Source organism: Filicampus tigris, chromosome 14, assembly GCF_054856515.1.
Source record: "Filicampus tigris isolate MCC_2025a chromosome 14, RoL_Ftig_1.0, whole genome shotgun sequence".
In the NCBI taxonomy this organism is placed as follows: domain Eukaryota; kingdom Metazoa; phylum Chordata; class Actinopteri; order Syngnathiformes; family Syngnathidae; genus Filicampus; species Filicampus tigris.
The window spans coordinates 4,310,445-4,320,776 of NC_141230.1; positions in this window are offsets into that span (position 1 = coordinate 4,310,445).

Consider the following 10,332-nt stretch of genomic DNA (forward strand, 5'->3'; position numbering starts at 1 on the left):
TTATCGATACCGCTTATCAGATATGTATTATTTAAAAGGAAATCCATTTTTAAAGCAGAATGGCACTCAAAAGGAATTTGGGTTGTTGCACATTTGTTAGATGAAAAATGGAAACCAGTTGCTACATGAAGATTTTTGTCAAAAATACAAAATACAATGTAATTTGAAGGAATACACAAATGTAATAAATGTAATTCCGACCTCTCTAAGAGCGATGGTGAAAGAAGATATTCGAAATTCTGGAGTCTCTCAAAATCTGAGACAACTGTGCATAGCTGGGGTGGATTTCTGCGGTCATGTATGTAATAACAAATTTATCAGGAAATTGTTGTTAGATGAATATTACCCTAATCCAATTAAAAGGTTCTATATCTTGAAACGATTTTAGAGGGATAAGATCCAAAGCATAAGGAAGAATTATATTTCATTCCCAGTGCCGCCCAAAGCGGAGGAGGTTCAATTTAAAATCTTGAACGAAATTTACGCAACAAAGGAGTTTTTAAGAATGAAGTTTGATCTTGATGTGAACAATTGTGTATTCTGCGATGATGTTGAAAATCTAAACCATTTGTTTTTTCATTGCAATGCTGTATATTCCTTCTGGAGTGATTAAGTTGCAATCTAAAAATGTCAACTTCCCCTTGACAGAAGAGACTATTTTGGTTGGTGTGTTTCAGGAAGATAAGAAATTGGAATTTGTTTTGAACGTTTTATTGCTTTTAAGGAAGTTTTTCATCCACAGGTGCAGATATCTGAGAACAAAGCCGTGTCTACTCTACTGGAAAAATGACTACTTACTTTTTTGTAAATTTCTGAAGCTGATTAAGGACAAAAAAGCCCTTTGCGTGTTCTCTTTATTGAAAATATTTGACTTATTGTAGAAAGCCCCCTTACAAATGTAATTCCTATTTTCTTTTAATATTTTTTTGTTTTGTTTTGTTATATTTTGAATTGCATTGGTATGGTTCTTTTGCTCAATCGATGTGAAGTGATGTTATTTGTTGATATGAATGCCTATTTGTTTGTATATAACTGTTCGATAAAATTTTTTAAAAAAAGAATGCCCGGAAGTGGATTTAAGTCCGGCCCACTAATCGGCCCTCATGCGTGAGACGTGCTCGCGAGGCGGCCAAATTTTATCTCAGCCTACTTGGTGAAAGGCTTCTTTTTAGGCTTCTTTCAAAACAAATTGTGTACGGAGGAAAATCAAGCTGTGCGCAGCACTCAAGTATGACACTGGCACTGAGACTGATGACGCATCAGTGGGAGGTGTTGTGACTTTCTTCCTTATTACTGACACGCTACATCAACATCATTGCAGGTAGAGAATAATTAATTGACCTTTAAAGATAGCATATTATTGTGTATCTTAATCTAACTTTAATACATACTGGATAACTTTAAAATATACAATCAATATGCAAATGTGTCAACATGAAAATCAGAGTGAAAGTATCGCTTAATGCTTATATAAACTTAGATTTTTATTTACCCTTTATCTCGATAAGGCAGTTGAAAACTACTCTCATGTCATCCAGGCAGCAAACAAGCCTTTGAGGCAGTGATTTATATATATTTTTTTATGTATTTTATTTTATTTTTTATTTACACTTAGAACAATAGAGACTTTAATGAACCTACAATGCATGTTTTTGGAACGTGGGAGGAAAGATGGGGTACCTGGAGAAAAGCCTAAAAGCATGGGGCAAACATACAAACTCAACACAAGAACATCACATTAACATAAGTGCTTATCTTGTCCAACTGATCAAAACAGAAAGCTAATGGAAATTTCTCCAAATGTATGTAAAACTTATTTACATTGCCTTATTTCAGGTTTTTAATGAATATTAAATATTAAGTAAAAAGCTGCTCTACAGAAAACTTGAAAGACAAAGACTGAAATTTATAATCTCAACTTTCTAGTCTCTTGATCACAGCAGGTGTCACTATAGGGTATTCTCCATCGTGATGTTCATTAATACAATTGTTTGTTAATAAACACAAATTTCCTATTTGGCGGCGTACTTCAATTTGTTTTTTGCGTGACTCTGGTCCCCAAACATAGACAAAGATACTCCACTTGCCCGTAGAGAACGAATCGCTTTGATTGTGCACTTTTAGATCCAAAAGAATTAATGAAATATGCATATGTCACCAAGCCCCTCGTGTGGCGATCCACTGGGTTTTGCATGAAGTTGTTGTGATGGTAAACTTCAAAGTCAGTCAAGGACTGTAACTATTTTTTTCCATAATAAATATTCACATAACTATTGATCAAAGTCAAAGCACGGTCAGTGTAGGAATGGGCTCAATCGTAAACCAAAACGTTTGCATGTGAGTTTAGCCAGTATCCATACATCCAATTACGATACTGCTTATCCTCACTATCGTCGCGAGTGACCCGGACCCTATCACAGAGGACTTTGGGAAAAAGGCGGGGTATGTTCTGGACGGGCCGCCAGCCAGTTGCACGGCACATATACACAAAGTGAACAACTATTGACATTCACACCTATGGACAATTTAGAGTCTTCAAATAACCAAACACACCTGTCTTGGGGATGTGGGAGAAAACAGAGAAAACACACAAGCATGGAGAGAACAAGCGATCACCGCAACGGAAGGTTCATACCCGGACCCTCGTGACTGTGAGGCTGACTTACTAATCAGTTGTCCACTGGCCTGTATTTTGCTAATGTTGATTTCAAACAAAGTCTAAAATTCAAGATCCACTATGAGATTAACTCCAACAAGTGCAAACATATAAGCAACAGAGGGACCTATATAATGCAGATTTTACAGGAAATCTAGTGTCAAGGGGGAATCATTAAAATTTGGTGCAAATCTGGATAAAATTCTTTATTTCAGTTAAGCAGAAACATGCTGTAGTTGTGCTCAGGAGTTTACAACACCCTAGCAGAATTTGTAATGTTTACCATAAAAAATGATCAAGTGAGTGATCAAGCAAAACACACACATTTTATATCGAATGGGATTCAAAGTTACCGTAACTGCGAGGCATTTCAGAATAGCCGAACCATTAAAAAACAAAAACAAAAAAATTAGCAATAAAGAAAATAATGTGATGGTCCCCATGTAAAAGCAGTGACATGCGATCATCAGCTTCATGACTAGAATCGGAAATAAAAATAAAAATATGGACCCAAAATAAAAGATTGGACTGTATTCCAATTTTGAGCTTGATTGAAACATTTGATTTCAATGTGTTTAATTACGCTTCAATCAATTATCCGCTGTTGAACAACAAGGGGGAAAAAATTTAATATTAGGGCAAGTTCATCGTTCTTGTTTTTTTGTCTGATCTCTCAAGTATTTGGTCTTACCTTTATATTTAACATGTTATAGAAGCCCCAATTATAAATTACCCACGTGTGTGGTACCATAACAGCATGAAACCAATCCGTGTCAAGATTAGTAAAGAATTTGACGAATTATGATAAATTTATTGGAGCCATAGTTAGTTAACATAGTTAGCAAGAGAATGGAAGAGAATAGATTGTTAATTATTTATTTCAAACCATTTAATCCTTGATGCAGTCATGTTGTCTTTATACAATATGAACCACAAAGTAACCTTGCTAATTGGTAACACAAAAACCAATCTACGCATTTGTTCTTTTTTTGCCATTTCAGTCACAATCTTACCATTGTCCCACCCAAGCGTGTAAATCGCTGTTGTCGGGCCAAAACCTTGTAAGTCACATTTTGGTGAATTTCTTTTTTTTTTTTTAAATCTATACTATTGGTCAGTCCACACACGTGGGTGTTACTTTTACACATTATTGACCAATCTAAAGTGTTGAAAATGGCTTTCTTTCTTTCATGACACAATGCTAATAGTTTTTAAAACATTTTTGGGGGCTCCTGAAAAGTGACTATTCCGGAGGTACAAGGTTTTGGCCCAATGCCAGCGAGAGGCTATTTGAAACATTGCTTGTATAGATATAAAATATTATGTAATAGTGACAGTTTGAATGAATGAATGAATTTTAGACATGTATGAAAATGACATACGAAAAGAACAGCTAAACAGACAAAAAATAAAATAAAAGTACAATGTAAAATTAGCTTGTTCATATTCAAAAAGTAGTACAAAGAAGTAAAAAAAATACATTTGACCCTGCACCTGATTATTTCCATATTTCTTATACGCAAGGCTATATACAGGGTCAGGCAAAATGATCTGACACATTTGAAGGTTAAATAAAAAGCAAATAAAGTAAAGAAACAAAAAAGTGTTTTATTTACGAAAAGTACATAGAATGCCATTCTGCTTCATTATGTTTTAAAAATTAAATCAGACAAATGGGATCCATAATTGTCCACACACTACATAACATAACATAACATAACACAACATAACATAACATAACATAACATAACATAACAACATATAACAAGATTATGTTTCAAGCTGGTACGGGATCATGTCTACCATGATTGAAGTGCAAATGGAACGCTTGTTGATAAACGTTTCCACAATGAAAGCGCGATGCTCACCAGTCCATTGCATGGCAGCAACTGAAAAAGAAACAAAAAACAATGGTATTATAGAGAAACAAAGCAAAATGGCATTACAGTGATCCCTCACTCATCACGGTTAATGGGGGAACAGAACCGGCCGCAATAAGTGAAACCCGCAAAGTAGAGTCGGACTTATGATTATGATTATTATTTTATATGATATTTATTGTACAGTTTTATTTTGGGGGATTTGCGCCTCTGTTACGCTGTTGCGAACACCAACATGGTTCCCACACTTGTAAATACTTGTTAAACAATCAATTTAACTGTAAAAATGCAAAATGAAGAATATAAATACCAAGCTTGCAGGCTGTGATCAGAATTTAGCCTCGACCGACCGCGGCAGCTGACGATCACGACGGAACGTTTGCTAAAAACTACGTTAAAGTTTTAATTTTTTATCATAAAATTGACTTACCTTAACTAGAATGCCATAGTGTAATTTATCCAATCCTGCACTTTAAAACGCTTGGCGCCGTCGTGAAAAGTGAAAGTAAAAGCGGCCGCTTCTTCTTCTTCCCTCATTCTTCTTCACCTGCTTTTTCTCCTTCTTCTCCTCCTACTTCATTTCAAAAACGAAGAAGAAGCATGGCCGCCGGGGGGATCATGCATTAACTTTGAAACAATGCGTCTTTCTGCAATATAGCTCCCGATATGGCTGTGTTGTTTCATTTTTAATTTATGAATGCTTCTGAAAAATCCGCATTGCACTGAGGGCGCGAAAGTTGAAGCGCGAAGTAGCAAGGGATCACTGTATATGGAAAAATGGCATGATATGTACTTTTCAAAAACAAAAAGACTTTTTTGTTTCTTTACTTTATTTGCCTTTTATTTAACCTACAAATGTGTCAGATCATTGTGCTTGACCCTGTCTCATGCGCCCAACCATCGTCCAATCAGCATCCATGTTGTTTTAATTGCTGATCTTTGCCAAGAAGCTTCTAACATCTCGGTCCAGTCATATTCAGAGAATCACACCTCAATGCTTTTTGCATTGTTGCTTGTGTTAAAACGTGATCGCAATCATTGCGACTATCCCTCTCACAGCTGCAATAATACCACCAGTGCTGTCACTTATCTGCGCTACAAGTGCAATGACAGCTGCTGCTGCAACATTCATTCACATCCGCACAGTGCCGAGAGGAAGACGAGTCGCCCGCTGCAGTCATCTCGAGTAAAGGCTGTGAGCCGTCCGCTCGTTAATGAGCCGTGAAAGCGAACAAGTCATTTTGTCCTGGTCAGAGTTGCGGCATGGCGGCCTTCACAGTTGAAGAAGAGGGAGAATAGCTGGCATTAATGAGGGAGAACACAGCAGGCGGGGACACAGAAAGCATCACTTAAAGAGCCAAAATGGATGTCCGATAAGATGACATTTTCTAATAATAATGACGGATAAGTGCAAAGTCAGCATACTCTAGTTAAAATATTATTTTGCACAGCAACACCTTGATGAGCTCATTATAAACTCAGTGGGAGAATCTTATGACAAACTCAGCAGACACTTTATTGCACCATACTGAGAGATTTATATTTTTGGCAAAATTATTGGGGGGAATTGGATGAATTAGATGTAGGGTTGTAACCATACGTATATTTAATCGATGTATCGATGTGCCTATAGCCGGCGATCTAGCTACAGTACGATAGGCAGATTGGACTAGTACACATCGATGCTGGCCACACATCGAAACAACATCATTGTTATGTTATTGATTAACAAAATAATTTTATACTCTAATATATTGCGGGAACACGGCTACTTGTCAACGCTTCTTGGCCGTCACCATGACATCGCAAACAGCAACAAACCTGTCATGAGTCAACAGCAGCAGCAGCCGTGCAAGGTAGTAGCACAAACCTAAAAGGTGTCACTACCTTATTTATTTTAAAACTCAATCATAAATCATGTGCTCAAAGGATTACTTATTATTGTGGAGCACGCAGAGAAATGTCTTGCTGCCAGACCATGATGGTATTGAAAAAGAATATGCAAGCCTTTGGAAAAAGTGCTTACTGTTACCTACAGAGTTCACGAATCACCAGAGCTGGGTAGTCTGTCCCGGGGGCGGAACGGTCTGTCCCTCTGTCCCAGACGGACGTCCATTTTTGGGACGGAGGACTGGGGGGGCGACACATTTTTAAAAAGGGATGGACTAAGCAAGGGCCGAGGTAGATTTTAGTCCGTCCCACTATTTGTCCATGATGCGTGTGACCTGGTCGCGAGGCAGCCATGGTTCATCTCAACCTACTCGGCGAAATGGGCAAACGACAAAAATTGCCTCCGAACATGTCAAACGCGCCATTAGTTACCCAACTGCGCAGGAGATTTTTCAACAGGAGATCGCGTGAGATCTACTAGTATGACAATTGATGAGATCAAGTAGTACGAGCAGCGTCAGAGCCAGCACACCGGCGAGTGAAGCCAACATGTCACTTGACTGTCCACTGCTGAAGGAGTACCCAACTTTAGTTGTGCTAAAGCTAATGCAAACAAATATTGCCCTCTTGGTAAAGTTCGACAGCTGTAAAAAACTAAACAAAGTAAAAACATACCAGGTATATCAAGCTCCTCGCTCACGGATCTCCAAGCCTGGTCTCTTTGTTTCTTGTCCCGGTAATGGTAACTGGCCGAGTCATAAATGTAACTCGTGATGTCCACCAACCGCGACGATAATCTTTTCCTTCATTTTGCACTCCCCACACAAGACCCGAGTGTACATGACGCTGTGTGTGACGTAGTACTCCCTGATGATGATTGACTGCCGCAAGGCGAAGAGGAAAAAACGTTTATTTGTTTAGCCACACCGAATGGACGGATGAGCGTATTTTCGGTGCTTTGCTCCGCATCCCACCGCTCGAAACGCATAATCCGTGCCGCCCCGCACGGAATGCGCCCGCCTGCGCGAACTACTTTGACTTCAATTGAATCGCGCCACCAGAAACGCTCTCAACGAATTGTTGTGAACACGTGCCAGCACCGAAACTGCTGGAAGGGAAACCAACGAGCCAATCAGCAACTCAAAGGGCTGACCAATGGAAGCGCTCCCTCGAGCGGGCATCTCTGCCCATCCGTTCACACCTCACGTCCGCTGCATTGACATAAAAACAATGACCGCTGTTAAATAAAGCAGTTACATTACAGCTCTGGACTCGCTCACTCCGTATCCTTACACAAATACAATGTGTGGTGACAAGCGGTTCGTCAAACCGTTAACCCAGAAGTGGGTGCCCATAAGGTAAGTGGATTTAAATAGTAAATTACCCGGCTAATGAGTTTTGAACAAACAAGCCTTACTTTGACAGTAATGATCCGCCGGCGTTTGCATCATGGCACAGATGAACTGTCTACGAAAAAAGAGACCATCATGTCTGTCTATTCATACGTAAAAAGTCAGACTGGGAAGTGCATGTTTTTTCACAGCTGAACATTTTTGTGGAATTTTACACAAAGGGGCGTTAACATTCATATTGCTGGGGAAAAAATGTTATTTATAAATTAGATATAAAACTATATTTAATAGTCGCCTCCAATTTAAACCTCAACAAAATCCAGTGTTGTTAACATGCAGTGGGCTACTGTATAGGTCGTATGAATGTGGTGCAAAGCATGTGGTGCAAAGCATTTCGAACTGCTTTCAGCGCATTGAGACGACTTCTACTTCCGCTGAGGGCCTCTTTTGTTCTCTACGTGGGGCCGAAGGACAGCCAGGTGGCGATGGTGATCCTCTCTGATAAGGGCTCTCACATCAAGACGAGCACCTGGGGGACCGGCGTCCATCGCGAGATCACCAGGCGAGGCCCTCTGCAGGAAGGCATCTGATCTGATCAGATTTACATTTTGCTGCCATGGCAAAGCAGCAACACGCTTGAGCAGAGTACACACGAAATAATTTGCTCTATACATCACTCTCTCTCTATAGTGCTAATGTTTCATCCATGTTGTGAGGATATGCTTTCTCCGGCTGGATCTATAATGACAACAAAATTGACGACCCTACCGAATGTTGGTGGATGAGCATATCCATCATATACTCATCAAAATGTGAGCAGGTGTACCTCAGGTCATGGCAGATGAGTGGATATTTCCTACTGATTGAAATGTGTGAGTGTACCGAACATTTTTGCAGATGAGCTTGCATTTTATACGCATCCGAAATGTGTTTAGGCGCACCCAACATCATACCAGTGGCGCTATAAGGTGCTGTCCCACGATTGCCAAGTCAGCTTGAATAAAACAAAAGTTATAATGAAAACCAGAGGTGGGCAGTCCGTCCCTGGGCCGGACCGGTCGGACCCTCCGGCCCGGCCGGATACCCATTTTTGGGGTGGCGGGGTGGGAGGTGACAAATTTTAAAAAATGGCTGGACTTAGCATGGCCGGAAGTGGATTTTAGTCCGGCTCACTAATTGGCCCTCATGCATGTGACGTGCTTGCGAGGCGGCCAAAAATCATCTCAGCCTACTCGGTGAAAGGCTTCGTTTTTTTGAAAGAAGCCTTTTCGGCTTCTTTCTTACAAAACTTTACTAGAGCAAACACATCATTACAAATATGGAGGAGAAAGTATCCGGCTTGACTTTGACTAAATCAACGGCACGTTTGAATAGTGGACGAGACTAAGAGAGAGGCTGCGATGACGCGCACTGAGTCAGCTCACATACAGTACAGTGTGTGGAAAAATTAAATCCACTTGTGCTCTCGTTGGTAACCAGCCACCGCCTTTTATGAGTGCCTGCGGGTATGTACAAAGCCTCAGAGTCAACTCATATCTTTGAAACAATACGTCTTTCTGCAATATAGCTCCAGATATGGCTGTGTTGTTTCATTTTTAATTTATGAATGCTTCTGAAAAAGCCGCAATGCACTGAGGGCGCGAAAGTTGAAGCGCGAAGTAGCGAGGGATCACTGTACTGGTAAAATATAAAATTGTTTTTTTTGTATGTGTATGCACGTATGTGTATTTTAACAGGGCTATTATAAATTTTATGTCAGAGGATGCGGGCCAGGGGAAATTTGAAAAGAGGTCGCCCCCGAGCCGGACTTTGGACATGCGTGGTGTGGTGTACACTTAATAATTGAGCCAGTGTATCTAATTATTTGGTGGAAGTATGTCGGCCTAAATTTCATTGCTATTGTAAGGTTCAGCAATTTCTACATTTATACTGAGAAATATTAGTTTTAACAGTAAATTTAAGTAAATTCCTGTATTTAAGTTAATTTGTTAGAGTATATTATTTACTTTTACGTTTGCAGGATTATCATTTACACATTCATTCATTTGCATTTGCCTAAATCCTGCTAGCTCCTGATTGGTTAGTTTTAGTCAGGTGATAGAGTGTGTCAGGAAGCACTGTACTGTATGTGCTGGTAGGTATCGCGGGTAAACTAAAATCGCTGTTTAAATAAGAAATCCGTCCTCATCCTTCTCCCTCATTTTCTAAGGAGTGTTACATCAACCACCGACAAACCCTCATGTTACACTATCAAAAGGTGTGCAGGCATACCAAATGTTACGTCTGGTGATTGTATACTTCATACCCGTTCAAACAGCCACATGAGCCAGAAGGCTTGCTTGCCCGCAGCCAGACACAGATATTAAGTCCTGTCCTATTCCATTAACTTAACCCATCGGCTCCACAGGTGTCTTTGGCCCCTTAAATGACAGAGCTATCAAAACACATCACGACTCAGAATGGAAGAGTGGCAGCACCCAGCCAGCAGCTTGCCCAGTGCGGGCCCCTGGGTGGAAAGATGGGAGGGATACCGGGCTTAACCGCTCCGAGCCCG